General features: G+C 37.8%; 1 pseudogene; it reads left to right on the top strand.

The window, feature by feature from the left end:
- The window catches only part of LOC108465954 (vestitone reductase-like), a 33,545-nt pseudogene that overhangs the window by 5,859 nt on the left and 905 nt on the right, over positions 1–26,781 (top strand).

The following is a 26,781-nucleotide window of genomic DNA, read 5'->3' as shown; positions in this document are numbered from 1 at the left end:
TTGTTTTCATTGAGTTCAGTCCAATACAATGGTGTACGACATTTACAGCCGTATAAATCCTCGTAAGGTGCCATTTTAATACTCGATTGAAAGCTGTTGTTATATGCAAATTCAATCAAAGGTAGGTATCGTTCCCACGTACCTTCAAACTCGATAATGCAACATCTCAACATATCCTCAAGTATCTGAATGATTCGTTCAGACTGACCATCTGTCTGGGGTTGAAAAGCAGTGCTAAAATGTAATTTCATACCTAGTGCATCTTGCAGTTTCTTCCAAAACTGCGATGTAAACCTTGGATCTCTATCCGACACAATAAAAATAGGTACTCGTGTAGTCTCACAATCTGAGAAACATATAATTCAGCAAGTTTATCAAGCGAATAATCTGTTCGAACCGGAACAAAGTGAGCCGATTTAGTCAATCTATCAACAATAACCCAGATTGCATCTTTCTTGCTCGGTGTCAACGGTAAACCAGATACAAAATCCATCGTGACTCTGTCCCATTTCCATTCAGGTATCATGATCAGCTGAAGCAATCCAGAAGGTACCTGATGTTCGGCTTTTACTTGTTGATAGATTAAACACTTTGAAACATAGTCAGAAATGTCTCATTTCATACCATGCCACCAGTAAAGCTGTTTCAAATCACTATACATCTTCTTACTACCTGGGTGAACAGATAGCCGACTATTATGAGCTTCATTCAAAATCATCTGAATCAACTCTGTATTTCTCAAAACACATATTTGGTTTCTGAATTCGAAAACATCCCTCAACACCCACTTGGAATTCTGAATCAACATTCAATTCACATTGAGCCCATTTTAGTATCAAATCATTATCGACCTTCTGAGCTTCACAAATCTGCAGAATAAATAATGGTCTTGCTTTTAACTCGGCTATTATCACACCATCATCTGACATAACCATATGTGCATTCATTGCACGCGAAGAAAACATGGATTTTTGACTTAGAGCATCAGCAACAACGTTAGCCTTTCCAGGACGACAATCAATTACTAGCTCGTAATCTTTTAACAACTCTAACCATCGACACTGTCTCAAATTCAGATCTTTCTGAGACAACAAGTACTTCAAACTTTTATGATCGGAATAAACATGACATTTCTCACCAAACAGATAGTGACGCCAAATTTTTAACGCAAACACAATAGCTGCCAACTCTAAATCGTGCGTCGGATAGTTCTTTTCGTGCAGTTTTAACTGTCTCGAGGCATAGGCTATAACTTTACCTTCCTGCATCAAAACACAGCCCAAACCATTTAAAAATGCATCATTATAGATAACAAATTCTTTACCTGATTTTGGTTGAACTAACACTGGAGCCTCGGTCAAAAGGGCTTTCAACTGATCAAAACTTTTCTGGCACTTTTCTGACCACTCAAACTTAACATCTTTCTATAGTAGCTTCTTCATCGGGGTTGCAATCATAGAGAAACCTTTCATGAACCGTCTATAATAACCAACAAGTCCCAGAACACTTCGAACTTTAGAAATGTTTCTCGGAGGTTTCCAATCAGGTATTGCTGAAATCTTACTCGGATCAGCCCAAATACCTGATGTTGAAACAACATTTCCCAAAAAGCTAACTTCGTGTAACCAGAACTCACATTTACTAAACTTTACATACAACTATTTTTCTCACGAAGCTTGTAACATAAGTCTCAAATGCTCAGCATGTTCGTTTTCATTACAGGAGTAGATCAATATATCATCAATAAACACAACCACAAACCGATCCAAATACTATCTGAAGATCCAATTCATCAAATCCATAAAAACAACAGGTGCATTAGTAAGTCTAAAGGGCATAACCAGAAACTCGTAATGTCCCTACCTTATTCGAAAGCAGTTTTTGGCACATCGGAGTCTCTGACTTGCAACTGATTATAACCCGATCTCAAATCTATCTTCGAAAACACTGAAGCCCCTTTCAACTGATCGAATAGGTCGTCAATCCGTGGCAATAGATATTTATTCTTTATAGTCACCTTATTTAGCTGGCAGTAATCAATACACATTCTCATAGTTCCATCTTTCTTTTTCACAAATAGAACTGGCACAGCCCAGAGAGACAAACTCGGTCGCGAAAAACCTCTATCCATCAACTCTTGCAACTGAGCTTTCAATTCTTTTAATTCAGTAGGTGCCATCCGGTACGGAGCTATTGAAATTGGAGTTGTCCCCGGTACTAACTCAATACCAAACTCTACCTCTAGGATAGGTGGCAAACCCGACAATTCTTCAGGAAACACGTCCGGATACTTGTATACAACTGGTACGGATTCAATCTTCTTTTCAGTCACTTTACTAACAAGCACATAAGCAAAGTAAACTTCACAACCTTTTCTCACATATTTCTGAGCTAACATCGAAGATATTACTACTGGTAAACCACTCAGATCATTAGATTCAATCCGAATAATCTCGTTATTCTGACATCTCAAATCAATGGTCTTTCTTTTACAATTAACAACGGCATCGTGCAAAGTCAGCCAATCCATACCCAAAATTATATCAAACTCGTCGAAAGGTAACAACATCAAATCGGCTGGAAAGCATGAATCTCAAATCATCAACGGGAAATTTTTACATACTTTGTCAACCAAAACACACCGGCCCAGGGGGTTCGATACTCGAATCACAAACTCAGTAGACTCAATAGGAAAATTCTTATTGGATACTAATGTTTCACACACATAAGAATGAGTTGAACCAGGATCAATCAATGCAATAACACTAGTATCATAAATAGTGAAAGTACCGGTAATAACATCTGGGGAAGAAACGTCCTCGCGAGCGTGTAAAGCATATGCTCTAGCAGGTGTACGAGCCTCAGATTGAACTGTTATATCTTTCGTCCCTCTCTAACTACCACATTCATTACCCAAATGCCTGGGTGGTCTGCCTCGCACTAACATATTACTTGATCTTGCGTTTTGAACAGTGTTTTGCTCGGCTAACATCGGGCAATCTTGAATAAAATGATCCATCGATCCACATTTAAAACAAGACCGGTTATGCAATCTGCAATCTCCAGAATGCCATTTACCAAAATGCTTGCACTCAACTCTGTTCTGTCGAACATTGCCAACACTAGCTATCAAAGTAGCTCGTGAACTCACAGGGGGTTAGTCTTGGTCTCGTCTAGAAAAGCCCGCAGTATCCTTAGATCGACTAGAATCATCTCTGAACTTCTTCGATGTTGAGTGAAAAGTCTTACTTGATGATCTTTTACGGGAATCTCTGGCTTCAAAATCAACTTTTCTTTTCTCTTTCCTAAGCTCTTCAGCTTTGCAAGCTAGCTCAAAAAGTACCACGAACTCTTTGATTTCAAGTATACCAACCAACAATTTAATGTCTTCATTCAAACCGTCTTCAAATCTTTTACACATGATAGCTTCAGTTGAAACACACTCACGGGCATATCGACTAAGTCTCACAAAATTCCGCTCATATTCTGTTACAATCATACGGCCTTGTTTTAATTTGAGAAATTCCTTGCGCTTCTAATTAATGAATCTCTGGCTGATATATTTCTTATGGAACTCAGTCTGAAAGAATTCGCAGGTCACTCGCTCTTTCGGAACCACCGATACTAGTATATTCCACCAGTGATATATGGTGTCTCGTAGCAAGGATATGGCACATTTTAAGCACTCCTCTGGGGTACAAGATAACTCATCAACACGCTGATAGTATTATCAAGCCAGAATTCAGCTTGCTCAACATCATCGTCATTAGTAGCTTTGAATTCTTCAGCCCCGTGTTTTCTAATTTTATCAACAGGAGGCTTGTTAAATCTCATCAGATCAATCATCCGAGGTACCACAGGTATCGGAGATGGATTATTCGGGGTGGAGGTTGTTATGTAACTGGGTTAGTTCAGATATATTGAGTAAACCAATCATTCATCATTTGATAGAAGGCTTGTTTAGCCTCCCCCTCATGGCTACTCGAGATCGGCCGAGATTCAACTGGCGCTATCCCATGCACTGGAGCAAGCACTATACTCTCGACATCATCAGCTACAGCTCTATCGAGATCTATTTACTATACGAAAACACATTTTTAAATGCCAGAAGTCATCACAATATCGCAGTATATATTATGGCATGTATAGCTAGACACACACGCGCTATTTTAGTCCTAGAATCGACTAAACCTGGCTCTGATACCAATAAAATGTAACACCCCTAACCCATATCCGTCGTCGGATTAAGGTTATGAGGCATTACCGAACATATTATAATTCACACAGATATGCATAACATAATATAGTTCAAAATTTTAATCACATAAATTATTATAACTAAATCAATTAACTAAACTCATAATATATGTCATTCATAACATGATATAAATTGCACATAACCCATCATTTATACATATACTGAACATATAACACATCAATAATTTCATTGTTGAATATTAGACTTATTTTTATAAAAGTCTTGCACATGCATAAATTATACACCATTTAAAATAAAATATACATTATTAACCCTTTGTTTCATATATATACGACACCAACATATTAATCTATATGAAACTTGTATATTTTGCATATTAACACCAAATATAATGAGCTTCCATTTAAAAACAAACTCATTCTAGTTACTAGTACATTCGGCTAACATAGGTCATTGTCTTAGTATATATGATAAAAGTACACCAAATGGTATCATGTGTGTGTCTCAGTTTTTAATTAACAATCACATGGCCTACTTTAACTTATTTAACACTTAATATAAACATATAACAGAAATACAAAACATTTTCACATGCATCATACACTCAGATACACTTCCAATATAAGCTCAAATCAAGATTAAATATTTATTTGTATTTATAATCATATAACATAACCAATTTGTCCATGCCACATTCGAAATCAACAACCAATCCTCAAGACTTTCATATAACAGAAATTATGTTCAACCATGATATACAACATGATAACCAAATAAAGTTTAACTATAATCCAACCTGTAACGCCCCAATTTTCGGGAATTCTGTAAAAGTTGTAAAATTTAAAATTTTGTGTTCTGTTTTGTGTAGGATTAATCATGTTGGTGGGCCTCTAGAAGGCCCAAGCTTAGGATAAAACCCAGTAGTTTTAATTAAATTTAATTCTATAAGAGAAAGGGGTTCTGATAAATTGGGCTTTTAGGAATTATTTGTGAAAAATGGATCACAAGGAAGCATGTGGTAAAGTGGCTAAGTGACGCCACTGGGAATGCTATAAGTGGCGTGTGGATGATGGGGAGAACCCAGGTTCAAGTCACAATGACAGTAAATTAAGTGATTAATTTTTATGTACAGGAAAGGGAAGTAATGGAACTGAAATAAAAGTCTGTCAGGAAGAGTTTAAGAAGGTAAGGGGATTGAATAAGGATAAAGATAAGGGAGGAAATCTAGGAGCTGATCAAGGAGCAAGAGGTGGCCAGCCAAGGGACTCTAGTATGAGAAATTCGGCTAGGTATTGTAGTAGTGGGGTCAGCATTTGGGGTGTGTTGTGCCGAAATTCTGATCATCTTTTCTTCTCCTCTTTTCTTTATTTCTTTTTCTCCATCTACCTTCTCCTCTTCCTTCTCCATAGCCAAACCCTTCTATCTCTTTACTCTTCATCACATCCTTAATCTTTTTATTTTTAGCCTTATAAGCTGAACATCATAAAAAGCCGAAATCCCGAAAGCTTATTCTTTTTGTGCCGATTTCTTATAACCAAAACCACATCTCTTCCCTTCATCATTTGTGGCCGATTCACCAGCCCTCTAAAACCTCAATTTTTGAAGACAAGACCATAGCAAAACCCTCTCATTTTACCTTTCTAAACACAAGTTGCAAAAAGCCGAAAAACCCTACATTAAAAGGGACTTGGCTGAATACTAAAGTCACTGAAAGCTCAACTTTTGTTATCATCTAAAGGCTTAGATCTACAGCGGGATCGAGTGGGAAACTCATTGGAATCATTCACCAAGGAATCGGTGGTAAGTCTTCTCCAAAACTTAGTCTTCTTACATATTTTAGGAAAACCCGAAATCCCTAAAAGTTAGGGAGGTTGTCGATTTGGACTTGTAACCCTGAGGGGTTGTAATAACTATTTTGTTTTGGTAATAGCGTGATTTAGAGGTGGTTGATCAAGGGCTTGGACAGGTGGAACAATCAGATCTTTGGAGTTAACCATCTTTCGGCAGTAAGGTAAGAGCAATAAGGGTTTTTGGCATGTTTGGCCGAATGTGGTAAGGGACTAGATACTCAATTGTATTTTTGATATTTGGAGTAATAGTAAGTGATTCAATTGTAGGCAGTTCGGGTGTAGATCTCGACGAGGAAATCTCAAAAACAGGTGTGTAACTGACACCCTCTCATAGGCTAGATCGGCAAAAGCCGAAAAGCCGAAATGCCGAAAAGCCGGTATTTTGGGCACTTGCGAGTGTGCGAATGCTCGTAAGACGTATGGGTAATTATTACTGGTAATCGGAAGTGATAAAACTGTGGTACACGCAATTTCGTGCGTTTTGATATTTTGGGCTTAATGGGCCAAAACTGGGTTAATAGGCCAACGGGCCCAATTTGGTAAGAACGCTCGATAAGTGTTTTTGGCTAAACGTAATGGCTACGATATGCATGAAAACCTTAGAAATAGATAGATGTACTAGAATACCCCTATGTATGCAAAATTACCATTATACCCTTATGTATGTAAAATGACCTTTATACCCCTAGGGTTAATTTTGTCTGAAAAGCATGATGAATTAAATCTGTATGATGTATGCCATGAATGTATATCTATTGCATGGGGACATGGGTTATATTATGGAGGAAGCGTCTGGTGGCTATGCCACAAATTATCTGATCGTGGCCCCGCCACGTATATTCTGATACGGTGGCACCGCCACAAAATATCTGATCTGGTGACTCTATCACATTTTCAGATCGCGACCATCTTGCATATTTCGTGTGATGTAGCGGTTGGGTGGGTCGAGTAGTCTCCCACATGGTGAAAGGATGGTATGGGGGTGTATGTGGTTGGATATGGTTGGGTTTCGCATAAGCATGATATATCTATTCAGTGCTGCTCGGGCCTACGGGCTTTATTCGATATCATTGCTCGGCCGAGGCCAACTTATTCTGCCTCTCGTGGTTTGAACCGATTTAGGCTATGGTTGGGTTGAATTACACTGAGTTTTCCAAAACTCACCCTTATTTTCATCCTCGCAGTAATCCCCAACCATAGTGGGCTTGGAGTGTGAGGATTTGGATCGCCACATGTTTCTACGAACCTGGTTTCTTTTTGGTGAACTGAACGTCCTTTTGATTTCATCTATGGTTTTGGGTTTTAAGTGTAATAAGGCCTTTTAATTATTTTTATGGTTTTGTTTTACTTTTATTATTTTATTTTACTATGATGGAAAACAAACTATGATGACTAAGGAAAATGGGTTAGCTTTAGGACGCGTTTTCAAAAACATTACGGGATTTCAAAATAACACGATTACAAGTAAGACATCCGCTAAGCAAACATTTTCAAACTTAATTATTTTCTCAAGATAGACATAACCAGACGGTTTTCTCAAAATTATACGAGTCGTTAAGGTGTGGCAATGGTGGTGTGCATGTCTAGGATTGGATCCGAAGGGAGCTTGGTACTTAAGCAGTCCGACGGACTCACCTCCTCTTCTTCCTGGTTTCCTACCTGGTGCACAGCTTCTATTCACCTTAACCTGCTTTAAAAAGTATCTTTTACAACCCCAACTAAGTTTTCCAACCTAAGTAAAACGGAACGTTTCGAACGCATCGATGTGGCGCACCGGATCCGGTCATAACGTCTAGGCCGGGTTTGTGGTGTTACACAACCAATACTGAATTTAAACCTAATAATAAAGCCATTTCCAATGCATAAAACATTTACCAAAAACATCATCCATCCATAGTACTTAACACTTTAACTGAAATGAATTTTTACCACATTCATGCATAGCTCATTAAACATAATAACTAAGTACACATAAAACCAAGACTAAGCATAAATACCAAGCTATTTTCGCATGGCTTTATACAAAACCAAAGTTCATCGTTTCAAAACATGTTCCAGCCTATACATGCCATAGGTTTAAAAATTCAGTTTATAAAATACTGAAGGCGATCGATAGTGTGTTAGACTTTACTGACGATCCCCGAGCTTGTAACTTGAATTCGAAATCTATAAAATAGAGGTAAACATAAATACACAAAGTAAGCTAATTTAGCTTAGTAAGTCATAAGCAAATTTAATCATTCAAAAGAATAATCAAAGCATTTAAAACAAGCCAAATTATAACATTATTGTTATACTTAATCTCAAACATATCATCTCATTTATTTATAACTTATACTTTTACACAAATAAGTTACCTTGGCGTAATGCTAATGTATCACATTTAGTATAATATCATTCAAATTTTCATTCCTAAAGTGACATTATACCAAGTATGCTTACATTCAAATATATATATATAGTCATGAATCAAAACTCAACTTCATATATATATATATATATAGCCGAAACATACTTCTCATATCTACTCACATTCTTCACTTATATCTTACATATCTTATAACAGATATCAAGAGGCTTACTTTGTGACACCCCGAATGTGACCCTAGTCGGAGAGTGGTTTCGGGACCACGAAACCGAGTCACAAGAATAATTAAGTGTTATATTCCGTGCTTATTGTATGTGGAATTGGTATGCGTAAATATTTCGTGTCTCGATTTTTATTAATTAGGTGCTAATTTATAAGAAAGGACTTAGTAGTGAACTTTGAAAGTACGATAGGGAAATATGTGATGACTAATTAAAGCATGCATGCAAAATAATGGACTTGCATGTCAAATTTCCCTTTTTTACAAGTGATGGCCGGCCATGACAAAGTGATATGGGCTAAACATGTCATGAAACATGTTTTGTTGGGCATTAGGGAGAAATCATAAACAAATAAGCATGGGTAAGAAAAGAATGAAAAAAAAATGTGTGTGAGAGAGTAGCATTCCCCCCCCCCATTGCCGTGCAACCAAGAAGAGAAAAACAAAAAAATTTGTTCATCCTTTCTCATCTTTTGGCGAAAATCATAAGGAGGAAGAAAGGATTTTGCTCCATTTTTGGTTTAGAAGAGAACTAGAAGGAGATTTGGCCATACTTGTACCAAGATTAAGGTATGTATGAGGTTGTGTTTGGAGTTTCATGCATGACTTGGTTGCTAACTTGATGTGCATGTTAGCCATGGCTCAAATCTTTGTTATGCCATGGAAATGGTATTTGGGCAAAGTTGTTATGGTGATAAAGCCATTGCATGCTAAGTGTGAAGCTTGATGATGATGCATGCAATGATGGATTTTCTATTCATGAGTAAGATTTTGAGTTTTCTCCTTGTTTTATCATGATTAAAGTTGAAAAGGAGCATGATTGTCATATTCGCCATGATGCATTCTTGAGCATGATTCATGCTTCTTGCATGTTAGTTAAAATTTGTGTTTTGGATGGCTATGGACACCTTGAAAATTCGCCATGCTCATATATGCATATATATGATTGCACATTATGTTTGGTTATGAACTAAGTGATGAATATATTGATTTAAAGAAGAAAATGTGGAAGAATGCTTGTGAAATTGCAAGCACAATTTGCCTAGCACACATATAAGTGCTTGATGCTATATTATAAGTTTTGGGCCACAATGTGCAAAGCATTAATTAGTAGATTGCATGCTGTTTTTGTGAGGTATTAAGTGCAAAATTTACCTCAACATGTACATGAATATTCGGCCTTGGGTAGCCTATTGAAGGCCTTAGCATTTCCTTGATGCTCAAATAAATTGTATTGAATTGCTTGATGTAGTATAAAATGTGCATGACCATTGTGTATTCAAGCTAAAGAGTGGCCATATGACCATTTAAAATCCTTGTCATATTCAGCCATAAGCAAGCACAATGAGGTTATAATAAATTGAATTTGTTTGAATTAGCTCAAGAGCTAAGAGGGCCACAATTGGACAAGGGGAAGGAAAAGGTGATCGAATAGCCGAAAAAGCCGTTCGACAACATCCGAGGTAAGTCCTCAAGAAGTGACCTTACTTGAATCATGTGAGATGAAATATGGATGTGTATGATTATTGATTATGTGTGTATGAGTATTTGAATTCCACCGGGCTAAGTCCCAAGGCGAATATGCTAATGATTATAATTGTGTTTGAGCCTTAGTAACGAAAATGAAATATGTATGTCCAATGATTATTGATGTATGTGTGCATGAGAAATTGAATGATATCGGGCTAAGCCCAAGACAACTATGCTGGAAATTATATCCGGTTAAGACCGAAGGCAATTGTGCTAGTGGCTATATCAGGGCTAAGGCCCAAGGCATTCGTATGAGTTATTCTATCCGGGCTAAGACCAAGGCATTTGTGCACGTGATTAAATCCGGTTATATTCGAAGAATCTTGGGCTGGAGGTGAGTGTTGGTTGCGAAATGAATTTAATTAGTACACTCGGAAAGCCCAAAGGATAAGGTACGTTATATATGCGTTGGAAAGTCGACGTGTTTGAGCAACATTCGCTCAATCGACTAATGAATTTCAGTTATTGAATTGATTGATGCTTTGCGAACTTATATAATGATGAAGTATGAAGTAAGAATGTGTATTAATGAAATGATGCATTTGGCTATGTGAATGTATTGCTGTAAATTATAGTTCATTATATTCCTTGAGACTTACTAAGCATAAAAATGCTTACCCGTTGCTTTGGCTCTTAGTTTTCTAGATTTCGCTCGAGGCAATCGGATTTGGGATCGTTGAAGTCAAGTCATCCACACTATCAAGCCTCCATTTTGGTATAAATTTTGGTTGAACTTGAGATGGCATGTATAGGACTACCCTTGTTTGTTAAATATGTTGTAATGTAAGTATGTACGGCCGATGAAAATGGCTCGAAAAGGAAGCATGAACTTAGACTAATTGTGGGTTGTATGTATATATTTTGTGTCATGATGTGGCTATGGTTTGGAAATGGGAATGTTGGTCATATGATCAGCCATTGGCATGGTTAAAATGATCATATATGAACCTATGTATGGTAAGGCTAGTTGAATCATGGAGACCACCAAATAGGTAAGTCCTATCTTAAAACAGATGCTGCCAGCTGCAGTGGCATGAATGTGAAAAATCACCAAAATTCATAGGAATGGAATTAGATAGTGAATAAGCTATGTAAATTAACCTTGATGAGTCTATTTTCATATGGAAGAAACGAAACGGTCATAGGAGTTACAGGTTAAGAGATATTAAAGCTATTGTGAGACAGGGCCAGAATGGTTTCTGGGTTCCCTGTCGCAACTTTAAAAATTCACTATAAATTATCCAAAAATAATTAGGAGATATACCTTATATTTACAGATTCCATTTTGAGTCTAGTTTCATTAGAAACAAACGACACCAGCATTAAAGCCCTGTACAGAGAGATATTCAAGTTATACCGCAGGAAGGTCAGAGCAGTCGATCCCTGTAACAGGGGTAACTTTAACTAATAAACTGTACCAATTGGCCTGACCAAAAATCCTAGAAATAAATCCATGGATGGATATATGAGTCTAAATTCAGGGAAAATTTACGAAACCAGTTTCTGAGTTTTGAAACTCGAGATATGATTTTTAAGGCGACAGTGACGCAGTTTTCCAGCCTGACTGGAAATGTCAAATTGGTGGGCAAAAACATGTGAACCTGGTTTGTTAATCCTCGGGTCCGACACCGGCGATGGTCTCGGGTTTGGGGTGTTACAATTTTATTGGTATCAGAGCCACGGTTTAGTCGATTCTAGGACTACCGTGATGTGTTTGGGGTCTAGCTATACATGCCATTAAATGATGAATCGATAGTGTGATGAATTCTGACAATTTGACTTCATGTTTGTTTATAGCAATGGATCCCGATCCCAACCGAGCGATAAGCGATGATGTGGAGAGTGTGGCGCTTGCTCGCGCAAGGGACAGCGCCGCGGACTCTCAACCTATGGCGATAATCCTAATGACGAGGCTAGGCAAGCCTTTTATAGTGTGATGAGCGAATGGTTTAATCAATACATTCGAACCAACATTTGTTCCACCACCTCCATTCCCGACGAATGCAACCCCGCACCTACAATACCTCAGAATCGACCAAATAAGGTCGGGTAAGCCCCGATTGATAGGATTGAAAACATGGGGCCACTGAATTTAAGGCTACGGATGATGATGATGCCGAAGCGAGCTGAATTATGGTTAGATAACACTATCAAGGGTGCTTGATGAGCTATCCTGTACACCGATGAGTGCTTAAAGTGTACCATCTCCTTGCTACGCGAGTCCGCCTACTATTGGTGGAGTACTCGACTTCGTGGTGCCTAGAGAACAAGTGACTTGGGAATTCTTTCTAACCGAGTTAGAAAAAAGTATATTAGTCGAGATTCATCGACCAAAAGCGGAGGAATTCCTTGATCTTAAGCAAGGTTCTATGTCCGTTCTGACTACTGACGAAAGTTTGTGAGGCTTAGCGATGTGCGAGAATGCATTTCGTCCGAAGCTATTATGTGTACGCTTCGAGGATGGGCTGAATGATGATATAAGGATGTTTGTTGGCATTCTCGAGATCGAGAGTTCAGTAGTACTTGTTGAGCGAGCTTGTAAAGCCGAAGAGCTTAGAAAGGAGAAACAAAAAGCTGATGTGGGGATTGGAGAATTCCGAAAGAGGTCCTCGGGAAAGTCTCTTCAACAAGCATCGAAGAGATTTCGAGATGATGCGAGCCGGTCTAGAGGCGTTTCGGGCTTTTCTAGACGAGGACGCGATCGACCCCCTGTGACCACACGAGTCACCTCGATCGCCGGTGGCGGAAATGATCGCCGAGAGAGGGCGGAGTGTCCACATTGTGGCAAATGGCATTCGGGGAGCTGTTGGTTTCGTGATCGCTCCTGCTATAAGTGTGGATCGGCCGACCACTTTATGAAGGATTGCCCGAGGATGCATGAGCAGAATGCAAGTCAAAGTGCAAACCCGGTGCTACCATCGCCGAGGTAGACCACCTAGAAATATGGGCAATGTCGATTGGCGGTCGAGAGGATCTAGAGATGCTACCATCGGATCCGAGGCTCGTGCTCTGCTAGGACTTATGCCATACGCGCACGCCGAGGATCTTGCCTCTCCGGATGTTATTACCGGTACTTTCACTCTTTACAATACAAATGTAATTGCTTTGATTGACCACGGTTCTACTCATTCATATATATGTGAAACCTTAGCATCCAAGAAGACTTTGCCCATTGAGTCTCTTGAGTTTGTAATTCGGTGTCAAACCCTTGGGTCATTACGTGCTTGTTAACAAAGTGTGCAAGAAAAGTCCCTAGTGTTCCGAGGTTCTTGTTTTCCGGCGGACTTAATGCTTTTGCCATTCGATGAGTTCGATGTTATTCTTGGTTTGGATTGGTTGACCATGCACGATGCGGTTGTAAATTGCAAGAGCAAGACTATCGATTTGAAGTCGCGAATAATGAAATAATTCGGGTTGAGTCCACGGACTTAAAGGGGTTGCCGGTGTAATATCGCGATGTTGGCCCGAAATATGTAAGAAAAGGGTGCGGCGTACCTTGCGTCGTACTCGATGACAAGGAATCGAGAAGAAACCCGAATCTGCGCGTGGTTTGTGAATACCGGATGTTTTCCCGAAGAATTGCGGGTTTACCACTGTTCGGAAATAGAATTTGGCATCGAATTGGTACCTAGTACCACTCCAATTTCGATAGCTCCGTATCGTATGGCCCCAACGAATTAAAGGAGTTGAAAGTTCAGTTGCAAGAATTGGTGGATAGAGGTTTTGCTCGCCCGAGTTTTTCGCCTTGGGGTGCGCGGTGCTATTCGTGAAGAAGAAGGATGGAACCATGCGATTGTGCATCGACTATCGTCGACTTAACAAAGCGGCGATAAAGAACAAATATCCGTTGCCACGTATTGATGACTTGTTCGATCAACTAAAGGAGCCTCGGTGTTCTCGAAAATAGATTTGAGATCGGGCTACTATCAATTGCGAATCCGAGATTGAGACGTGCCCAAGGCGCCTTGAGCGAGATATGGTCACTATGAGTTCTCGGTGATGCCGTTTGGGCTCACTAATGCCCTGCGGTATTTATGGATTTAATGAATCGAATCTTTAGACCATATTTGGATCGATTCGTAGTCGTGTTCATTGATGACATCTTGGTCTATTCAAGAAATGAGACCGAACATCTTTGAACACTGCGGTTAGTCTTTGCAAATTTTACGGGACAAGCAATTATATGCTAAGTTCAACAAGTGTGAGTTACGGTTAGAGAGGTTAGCTTCTTGGGTCATGTGGTATCTCGATCGGGTATTCGAGTCGACCGAATAAAATTTCAGCCATACTAAATTGGAAGCCTCAGAAATATTAATGAGGTTGAAGCTTTTTGGGGCTTGTCGGTTATTAAAGCGTTTTGTAAAGGGTTCTCAACGATAGCCTACCGATGACGAAGCTACTCCAAAAGGATGTTAAGTTCGAATGGACGGAGAAATGCCAAAAAGCTTGATCAATGAAAACTTATTTGGTGAAGCCCCAATCCTAGTGCAACCCGAGTCCGGCAAGGAGTTTGTTATCTATAGCGACGCTCTCTACTTGGGTTAGGTTGCGTATTAATGCAAGAAGGTCGAGTTGTGGCCTATCGTCGAGGCAATTAAAGCCACATGAGAAAAATTATCCGACTCATGATCTCGAATTGGCGCCATCGTATTCGCCTTAAAGATTTGGCGACATTACTTATTTGGTGAAAGGTGCCATGTATACTCGGATCACAAAAGTCTCAAATATTTGATGACCCAAAGAGACTTAAATCTGCGACAAAGACGTTGGCTTGAGTGTTAAAGGATTATGAACGATCATTGATTATCACCGGGAAAGGCGAATGTGGTTGCGGATGCCTTGAGTCGTAAATCGTTATTCACTTCTGACGATGAATGTGCACTTGTCCGTCCGATCCGAGCGGTGTGTTAGTGGCTGAATTGAAAGCCAAACCACTATTGACACACCAAATTCGAGAAGCTCGAGAAAGTCGACGACGAGTTGGTTGCAAAGCGGGCTGCGTGTGTTCGAACAAGGACTCGGAGTTTCAAATCGACGATGATGATTGTTTGAGGTTCAAAAGTCGTCTGTGTGTCCCAAGGAATTGAACTCATTTCGATAATTCGAATGAAGCCCATTGTAGCCAAATGGCAATCCACCCGGGAGTACGAAGATGTACAATGATTTGAAACGTCGATTTTGGTGGCATGGTATGAAGCAAGACATCTCGACTTTGTTTCAAGATGTTTAATATGTCAACAAGTGAAAGCGAAACATCGGTGCCTTGATTACTTGACCAATCACGATACCCGAGTGGAAATGGGATCGAGTCACGATGGACTTTGTATCCGGACCGCCATTGTCGACAAGTAAGAAGGATGCGGTTTGGGTCGTGGTAGATCGATTGACTAAGTCGGCCCACTTTGTCCCGTCGTCACGGATTTTTCAATGGACAAATTAGCGGAATTGTACGTTTCTCAGTTGTGAAATTACGGGGTGCCTATTTCTATCGTGTCGGATAGAGATCCGAGATTTACCTCGCGGTTTTGGAAAAAGTTGCAAGAAGCTTTGGGTACCAAGTTGCATTTCAAGACCGCCTTTCACCCCAAACCGATGGTCAATCCGGCGGGTAATTCGGATACTTGAGGATATGTTAAGATGTTGCGTCCTCGAGTTTAGTGGTTCATGGGAGCGGTATTTGCCGTTGATTGAATTCGCTTACAACAACGACTTTCAATCGAGCATTAAGATGGCACCTTACGAGGCTTTATGCGAGGCGTAAATGCCGTACACCATTGTTTTGGTGAGCTTGGTGAAAGCAAGATTTTCGGGGTGGATTTGATTAGGGATCTTTGAGCAGAAAGTGAAAGTAATCCGTGAAAGTTTGAAGATAGCCTTCGATCGTCGAAGTCGATGCTGCGGATATGAAGCGTAAGGATATCGAGTATCGTGGGTGATAAAGTGTTTCTCAAGGTATCGCCTTGGAAAAAGATACTCGAGTTGGTAGTAAGGGCAAGTTGAGCCGAGGTTCATTGGGCCATATGAGATATCGAGCGAGTCGGTCCGGTGGCATATCGTTTGATTTTGCCCCCGAACTCAAAAGGTTCACGATGTCTTCCACGTGTCGATGCTTGACGTTATAGATCCGATCCAACGACGTGATTAGTCCATCGAAATTGAAATTCAAGCTAATATGAGTTATGAGGAAGAACCAATTCGTATCCTATCACGAGAAGTGAAAGAGTTGCGAAACAAGCGGGTTCCGCTAGTGAAAGTGTTATGGCTCAAGCACGGGATAGAAGAAGCTACTTGGGACACCGAGAACTCTATGAGAGAGCGATATCCGAACCTATTTACGGTAAGCTTTTCGGGACGAAAATCTCTTGAGTGGGGAGAGTTGTGACACCCGAATGTGACCCTAGTCGGAGAGTGGTTTGGGACCACGAAACCTAGTCACAAGAATAATTAAGTGTTATATTCCGTGCTTATTGTATGTGGAATTGGTATGCGTAAATATTTCGTGTCTCGATTTTTATTAATTAGGTGCTAATTTATAAGAAAGGACTTAGTAGTGAACTTTGAAAGTACGATAGGGAAATATGTGATGACTAATTAAAGCATGCATGCAAAATAATGGACTTGCATGTCAAATTTCCCTTTACAAGTGATGGCCGGCCATGACAAAGTGATATGGGCTAAACATGTCATGAAACATGTTTTGTTGGGCATTAGGGAGAAATCATAAACAAATAAGCATGGGTAAGAAAAGAATGAAAAAAAAATGTGTGAGAGAGTAGCATTCCCCCATTGCCGTGCAACCAAGAAGAGAAAAACAAAAAATTTGTTCATCCTTTCTCATCTTTTGGCGAAAATCATAAGGAGGAAGAAAGGATTTTGCTCCATTTTTGGTTTAGAAGAGAACTAGAAGGAGATTTGGCCATACTTGTACCAAGATTAAGGTATGTATGAGGTTGTGTTTGGAGTTTCATGCATGACTTGGTTGCTAACTTGATGTGCATGTTAGCCATGGCTCAAATCTTTGTTATGCCATGGAAATGGTATTTGGGCAAAGTTGTTATGGTGATAAAGCCATTGCATGCTAAGTGTGAAGCTTGATGATGATGCATGCAATGATGGATTTTCTATTCATGAGTAAGATTTTGAGTTTTCTCCTTGTTTTATCATGATTAAAGTTGAAAAGGAGCATGATTGTCATATTCGGCCATGATGCATTCTTGAGCATGATTCATGCTTCTTGCATGTTAGTTAAAATTTGTGTTTTGGATGGCTATGGACACCTTGAAAATTCGCCATGCTCATATATGCATATATATGATTGCACATTATGTTTGGTTATGAACTAAGTGATGAATATATTGATTTAAAGAAGAAAATGTGGAAGAATGCTTGTGAAATTGCAAGCACAATTGACCTAGCACACATATAAGTGCTTGATGCTATATTATAAGTTTTGGGCCACAATGTGCAAAGCATTAATTAGTAGATTGCATGCTGTTTTTGTGAGGTATTAAGTGCAAAATTTACCTCAACATGTACATGAATATTCGGCCTTGGGTAGCCTATTGAAGGCCTTAGCATTTCCTTGATGCTCAAATAAATTGTATTGAATTGCTTGATGTAGTATAAAATGTGCATGACCATTGTGTATTCAAGCTAAAGAGTGGCCATATGACCATTTAAAATCCTTGTCATATTCGGCCATAAGCAAGCACAATGAGGTTATAATAAATTGAATTTGTTTGAATTAGCTCAAGAGCTAAGAGGGCCACAATTGGACAAGGGAAGGAAAAGGTGATCGAATAGCGAAAAAGCCGTTCGACAACATCCGAGGTAAGTCCTCAAGAAGTGACCTTACTTGAATCATGTGAGATGAAATATGGATGTGTATGATTATTGATTATGTGTGTATGAGTATTTGAATTCCACCGGGCTAAGTCCCGAAGGCGAATATGCTAATGATTATAATTGTGTTTGAGCCTTAACTGAAAATGAAATATGTATGTCCAATGATTATTGATGTATGTGTGCATGAGAAATTGAATGATATCCGGGCTAAGCCGAAGACAACTATGCTGGAAATTATATCCGGGTTAAGACCGAAGGCAATTGTGCTAGTGGCTATATCCGGGCTAAGGCAGAAGGCATTCGTCTGAGTTATTCTATCCGGGCTAAGACCGAAGGCATTTGTGTGCGTGATTAAATCCGGTTATATTCGAAGAATCTTGGGCTGGAGGTGAGTGTTGGTTGCGAAATGAATTTAATTAGTACACTCGGAAAGCCCAAAGGATAAGGTACGTTATATGTGCGTTGGAAAGTCGGCGTGTTTGAGCAACATTCGCTCAATCGACTAATGAATTTCAGTTATTGAATTGATTGATGCTTTGCGAACTTATATAATGATGAAGTATGAAGTAAGAATGTGTATTAATGAAATGATGCATTTGGCTATGTGAATGTATTGCTGTAAATTATAGTTCATTATATTCCTTGAGACTTACTAAGCATAAAATGCTTACCCGTTGCTTTGGCTCTTAGTTTTCTAGATTTCGCTCGAGGCAATCGGATTTGGGATCGTTGAAGTCGAAGTCATCCACACTATCAAGCCTCCATTTTGGTATAAATTTTGGTTGAACTTGAGATGGCATGTATAGGACTACCCTTGTTTGTTAAATATGTTGTAATGTAAGTATGTACGGCCGTGCGAAAATGGCTCGAAAAGGAAGCATGAACTTAGACTAATTGTGGGTTGTATGTATATATTTTGTGTCATGATGTGGCTATGGCTTGGAAATGGGAATGTTGGTCATATGATCAGCCATTGGCATGGTTAAAATGATCATATATGAACCTATGTATGGTAAGGCTAGTTGAATCATGGAGACCACCAAATAGGTAAGTCCTATCTTAAAACAGATGCTGCCAGCTGCAGTGGCATGAATGTGAAAAATCACCAAAATTCATAGGAATGGAATTAGATAGTGAATAAGCTATGTAAATGAACCTTGATGAGTCTATTTTCATATGGAAGAAACGAAACGGTCATAGGAGTTACAGGTTAAGAGATATTAAAGCTATTGTGAGACAGGGCCAGAATGGTTTCTGGGTTCCCTGTCGCAACTTTAAAAATTCACTATAAATTATCCAAAAAGAATTAGGAGATATACCTTATATGTACAGATTCCATTTTGAGTCTAGTTTCATTAGAAATAAACGACACCAGCATTGAAGCCCTGTACAGAGAGATATTCAAGTTATACCGCGCGAAGGTCAGAGCAGTCGATCCCTGTAACAGGGGTAACTTTAACTAATAAACTGTACCAATTGGCCCGACCAAAAATCCTAGAAATAAATCCATGGATGGATATATGAGTCTAAATTCAGGGAAAATTTACGAAACCAGTTTCCGAGTTTTGAAACTCGAGATATGATTTTTAAGGCGACAGTGACGCAGTTTTCCAGCCTGACTGGAAATGTCAAATTGGTGGGCAAAAACATGTGAACCTGGTTTGTTAATCCTCGGGTCCGACACCGGCGATGGTCTCGGGTTTGGGGTGTTACATACTTAACTTGTTTCAATTAAGTAATAAGCTAAGATCACACCTGGTCATTTTAACTCATTTAACGTATTCAATTTCCACATCAGCATAAAGTCTTTTAAGCATAAACTTATAATAATTCACTGGCATAAAGCCTTGTAGGCCTAAGCCTGTATTTCACACTGGCACAAGGCTTGCTAGACTCAAAGTCTGATTTTTATACACCAGCAATAAGCCTGCTAGGCAATAAGCTCGATTAAATTCACCAGCACAAGGCTTGCTAAGCATAACGCCTGAATATCACTATTATAACATTGTCTCATAAACAATTAATATATCGAAACTTTCAGATATTCCAAAACAGCATATTAAACTAAGTTACATCTAAAATTAACGATGTTTAATTGCTTAAAGACTTACCTCGGATGATGAAAAATCGGTACGGATCGGCTAGTCACAACTTTATTTTTCCCTCGATCTAAATCCGATTCTCTTTTCTTAATCTAAATTAATATAAATTAAACTTATTAAATCAAATATTCAACCAAATTCATCCAAAAACACACAAATGGGTAAATTACACTTTTACCCTGATATTTCACATTTTTTACAATTTAGTCCATATTGCATAAAACACAAAATATGCACAATCTCATAACAACATAGTTAGGCCGAATATTCCTTATACTCATACTACTCCATATATTTCATTTATATCACATTTTAGTCCTTTAATTTATTAATTTTGCAATTTAGCTCTAATTACTCAAATTCATCAAAAATTCCAATACAAAACATGTTAATCTAAAACATATCTTTAATATTTCATCATCAAACATCACAAAACAAAAATATTCATCAATGGCACAACTCAAAACATCATCAAAATCAGAAATTCTAGCATGGGTCGGATAGTATTCGAAGCAACGATCTCAAAATCATAAAAATTATCAAAAACCAAAACCAAACTAACCTTGAATCAAGCTTGAGAAATGGCCGAATATCACCAAGCTTTAGTTTCTTTTCTTTATTTTTATTTTTGGTAAAAGCATGCATATATGAACATCATTTTATTATTTATGTTATATTATAACATTTATATTATTTACCTAATTACATATTTAACCTTTTAAAACTAATAACAAAAACATACATAATTAGGATACATTTGGCAATCACATAGTCTAAAGGTTTATTTGCAGCATAAATACTTCAATTTATAAAGCCATTAACAAATTGGTCTTTATAAAATAAAGTATCAATTTTTCAATTTACGCGATTAGACCCTTTTATTAAATTAAGCACAGAAACGATCAAATTTTCATACGAAACTTTCACACATGAAAATTCACATATAATAAGCATGAAAAATAATATTTAAATATTTTTATGACTCAGATTCATGGTCCCGAAACCACCGTTCCGATTAGGGTCTAAATCAGGCTGTTACAGTGACTGTTCAAACCATAAAGGGACTTTTTCAGCAAGTAAACATAGTCCTTTTTTTTTGAGGACTGTAAAACCTCTGGTTGTTGCATGTGAATATCCTCCTCAAGTTCTCCATGCAAAAATGAATTTTTTACATCTAACTGCTCAAGCCCCAAATCATGCATGGCCACAATACCAAGCAAAGCTTGAATCAAACTATGCTTCACAACTGGGGAGAACATATCTATGAAGTCTACTCCTGGAATTTAACTGTAACCCTTTACAACAAGCCTTGATTTATATCTAGGTTCTTCAACTCTAAGGGTCCCTTCTTTTTTTTTTTAACATCCATTTACAACGAACAACTTTTTTACCTTTAGGAAGTTTCACAAGATCCCATGCTCTATTTTTATGGAGTGATTCCATCTCCTCTTGCATAACAAACATCTTATTTTCTGAGTTTTCACAGCTAACCACGTTAGAATAATTAGATGGCTCTTAGTTTGTATCTATATTTTCAGCCACATTTAAAGCATAAGCAACTAGATCAACCTCGGCATACTTTTTTGGAGGTTTAATTTCTCTTATAGTTCTATTTTTGGCGATAAAGTATTGTGGTGAAGAAGCAACTCTATTCTGAATTTTTGTATTGGCTTAAGGAGCCAACTTTATTGTAGATTCTGGATTAACCTGATGCTTCACCTGCTTTTGGTTTTCTTTATTGGAAGCGTCCTTAAGAGATAAGTTTGGTATCATAGTAGTTTCATCAAAAACAACATATCTGCTAATCCCAACTTTCCTATTTCCAAGGCACCATAACTTATACCCTTTTACACCAGCTTTATAACCAATAAAAACACATTTAATGGATCTCGATTTCAATTTTCATTATCAACATGAGATACGCAGGACACCCAAAGATCTTTAAATCAGAATAGTAAGCAAGATTACCAGACCTTATGGAGATCAGTTGATCAAAAAAATGCAGTAGAAGTTGCTTCAGCCGAAAACGACTTTGGTAAGTTGGCATTTGACAACATACATTGAACTTTCTCCATGATCGTTCTATTCATTCATGCTGCAACACCGTTTTGCTGTGGAGTATAACAAACTTTAAGGGTCTTACGATCCCTTCAGACTTGCACAATTTATTAAACTCATCAGAACAAAACTCTAAGCCATTATCAGTGCGGTGGTATTTTATTTGTTTTCCTTCTATTTTTTAATCATATTTTTCCAAAACTTAAATGCGAAAAACATATCGCTTTTTTACTTCAAGAAGAACGCTTAAACTTTTCTGGAAAAATCATCTATAAAAGTTAGCATATAATTAGCTCCACCTCTGAAGGCACTCTAGATGGGCCCCACAAATCAAAATGAATATACTCCAACGTTCCCTTTTGTGCTATGGATTCCTTTGGTGAAACTAACTCTTTTTTGCTTCCCAAAAAAGCAATTGTCACAAAACTTTATTTTGCAAATTCTTTACCCATCAAGAAGTCATCTTTTGCCCAATTCTGCCATGCCATTCTCATTCATATGTCCTAGGCGCATATGCCAAAGTTCAGTAATATCATCATCTGATAAGAAAGAGGAAGTGACAGTTGCATCACCAGTAGCAGTAGAACCCTACAAAACATATAACTTGGCAGTCTTTCTCTGCCTTTTCATCACAACGAGGGAACCTTTGGAAATCTTCACAACCGCACTTTCAGTTGTGTATATGTACCCTTTTTGAATCAAGAGTACTCAACGAAATTAAATTTCTCTTCAATTTTGGAACATGTCACACGTCATTAAGTGTTCTGACAACTTCGTCAAATATCTTAACTTTAATTATTCCAACACCTGTAATTTTACACGAAGCATTATTTCCCATCAAAACAACAACTTCAAACACTATTTTGTAAGTTGTAAACCAATCCCGACTGGGACTCATGTAGAAGGGGCAACCTGAATCAAGGATCCACTCCTCCCTTATTTTAGAATTGTTGATAGAAGTGACTAGAAGTTCACCATCTCTATAATCTTCTACAACATCAGCTTCACCGAATTTTTCTGGTTGTTTTCCCTTTTGATTTGCAGCCTCCCTTTTGATCTTATTCTGCAGCTTATAGCACTCAGATTTAATGTGCCCTTTTTTCTTACAGAAGTTACTAGTTTTACCTCTGTTTGAAGACTTTGATCTACCTTTAGATTTACCGCGAGGATTTCGTTCCTGTGCCATTCCACGATCATCATCAGCATTTCAATCTTGTCTCCCATGAACAATGAAACCTACTCCTTGAGAGTTAGGTTCAACCACACTATGCTTCATCTTATTATACGAGGTTAAAGAATCATAAACCTCATCAGCTGTGGGAGACTTACAGCTATATAAAATTTTGTCTTTAAAGGTTGAATAAGACGGGGGCAATGAACAAAGTAGAATCAACCCTAGATCTTCCTTATCATACTAAACCTCCATGGCCTCCATGGCCTCCAAGGTTGAGAGAATTTCTTTAAACACTGTTAAGTGTTCGCGCACAGACGTACCTTCTTCCAAACGATGAGCATAAAGACGCTGCTTCACATGCAACTTGCTGGTTAGAGTTTTCGACATACATATTTGTTCTAGCCTCTTTCATAACGCAACACCGGTCTTCTCCTTCATCACATCCTATAAAATTTCATTAGATAAATGCAGATGTAATTGTGTTAATGCCTTTCGATCCTTACGCTTCTTCTCTTCATTCGATAATGTCGAAGGCATCTTATCTATCCCTAGTAGGGCATTTTCCAGATCTATCTACGTAAGAGTTGCTTGCATCTTAATCTGCCACAACACAAATCTGGTGTTGCGATCCAGCAGTGAAATTTCATACTTCAAAGACGCCATTTGTAACGCCCCCACGCCCGAGACCGTTGCCGGAGTCGAGTATGAGGTGTTACTAAGCTTAATTTAACATATTTAGAACTTTGGATTATTTATTTCTACATTCACAGCTTTTAAGCTACTTGCATCATAGTCACAAGAAAAATCATATCTCGAGTTACGAAACTCGAAATCAAGATCCGTAAATTTTCCCTAAATCTAGACTCATATACCTATCTAATAATTTTTTTCTAGAATTTTTGGTTGGGCCAATTAGTACAGTTTATTAGTTAAAGCTACCCCTGTTTTAGGACTTGACTGGTCTGACCTCTATTTACTACGAACCACATTTCTCTCTGTACAAAATTCATAAGAATATGAGGTTTATTTCTCCTGAAACTAGACTCAATAAGGATTCTGAGAATATAAAATAAACTACCTAATTATATCTTTACAATTTATGGTGAATTTCTAAAGTTGGAACAGGGGATTCAGAAACTGCTATCATCATGTTTCACTAAAATTCTAATATCTTCTAACATATAATTCCTTTTCTTGTTTCATTTGTTTCATGTGAAACTAGACATAATAAGCTTCAATTTGATATGTATTCCATCACCAAATTAAATTTATATGATTTTTAGTAAATTTTCAAACTCGCGTCAGTGTTGCTGCAGTATCCTGTTTATGGCAAATTTCATCCCTTTTGATGAGTTTTTATACACTAAGTATCTTATTAATTTTCCTTATCATCAAACATAATCTAAACTAACCATTTTCATAATTTATCATTATCAAACATTTCCTCAACCATTCCATTACCATACCATAAGATCATTTACACAAAATAGATATATTGCTATACATGCCATACTTAAATTTACAAGCCTTTACCAAAAGTCTTTTGGATAGTGTGGTGAGCCTTGACCTATCCCGACTCACGAGTGGCTTGGCCAAAACTACAATGAGTAAGAAGGAGGAGTAAGCATAAATGCTTAGTAAGTTCATATGTAAATAATAAGTAACATAACAAACAGTCATACCAATCAACATTAGCATGCATCACTAAAACACACGTCACATTTCTAATCATTTTTCATCATCTTATTACCTTATCGTGGTTGTATCAATACTCAACCCGAGGGTTAAGAACATACCTGTCCAAAGTGTCCATTTCACAACACTTACCAAAACGTCACTTGCATCTTAAGTGTTCTTCCATTTCACTAGAAATTTCACCCGTTGAACACATCGGAATACAACTCGGATACACGGATAATTTGCACATAAGTGCCTTATATGTAATCAAGAAATCATGTAACCCGCCCCTAAGTGAACTCGGACTCAACTCAACGAGCTCGGGCGTTCATATCCATAAGTGAACTCAGACTCAACTCAACGAGCTCGGATGCCTAGTTACATCTCACGAACTCGGACTCAACTCAACGAGTTCGGACATTCGCATCCATAAGTGAACTCGAACTCAACTCAACGAGTTCGGATGCTCAACCATCCTGGTGACATGTCACTTGTATCCTAATCTATTCCTAAGGTTCAAACGGGCTTTTTCCTTGAACACTTATCGTTCTTAGTCTTAGTAGAATGCCGAAATCAATACTCAGTAACAATTATATTTAACAAGTAGCTCGCATAATTTACATATTATTTGAAATTAACCACAAAGCATACATTTCATAATTAAATTCAGCATAGCATATAATTAACATCAATAACTTAAAAATAACAATTATGCTACTTTATTTACACATGAACTTACCTTGGTACCAAAATACAAGGATTTTGCAATCTAGTCCACAATCTTTTCTTTTCCTCTATTGAGGTCGATTCCACGTCTTTCTTGATCTAAAATAACACATTTAGCTTATTTAATACTCACATTATCAAATTAATCCTTAACTCAAATTTTGGCAAAATTACAATTTTACCCTAAACTTTTGCATATTTACATTTTTGCCCCTAGGCTCGGGATTAAACTTTATTCCTTATTCTTATGTTTTACAACATGCTGATCACTTTTCTCTTCTATGGAAACATCAAATTCTCACTCTAACATGTACTTGTGACTATTAGGTATTTTTACCGATTAAGCCCTTTTACTCGTTTTTGCTTAAAATCGAGTAGTACAAGTTGTCTAACATAATTTAAAACTTCATATTCTATCATAAAACATCAAAATACACAAATTTCACCTATGGGTATTTTTCCAAATATCAACCCTAGGTTAAATTATTGCTAACATAAGCTTTATCGAGTTAGGGATCTCAAAAACGTAAAAATCATTAAAAGCGGGCTTGGAATCACTTACTATGGAGCTTGGAAGCTTGAAACAAACCATAGCTATGGAGAACCCTTGAAATTTCGGCCTAATGAAGAAGATGGACAAAATTGGCTTTTAATTTTGTTTTAACTCATTTTAATAACTAAATGACCAAAATACCCTTACTACTAAACTTTTCAAAAATTCCTTCCATGTCCTAATTTTTTCCATGAACTTAAAATTGGTAAAATTGCTATTTAAGACCTCCTAATTAATATTTCAAAGTAATTTCATACTAAAAACTTCTAGAATGCAAATTTTGCAACTTATTCAATTTAGTCCCTAACTTTAAATTAAACTCGTTATGCCCAAAATTTCTTCACGAAATCTTCACACAATTATGCATTCATATCATAAACCTCAAAATAATTATAAAATAATTATTTCTATCTCGAATTTGTGGTCACGAAACCACTATTCCGATTAGGCCCTAATTCG

The sequence above is a fragment of the Gossypium arboreum genome, chromosome 7 (genome assembly GCF_025698485.1).
Source record: "Gossypium arboreum isolate Shixiya-1 chromosome 7, ASM2569848v2, whole genome shotgun sequence".
Lineage (NCBI taxonomy): Eukaryota > Viridiplantae > Streptophyta > Magnoliopsida > Malvales > Malvaceae > Gossypium > Gossypium arboreum.
Note: the sequence above shows the minus strand (reverse complement) of the source record. Positions and strands in the feature narration are given on the sequence as shown.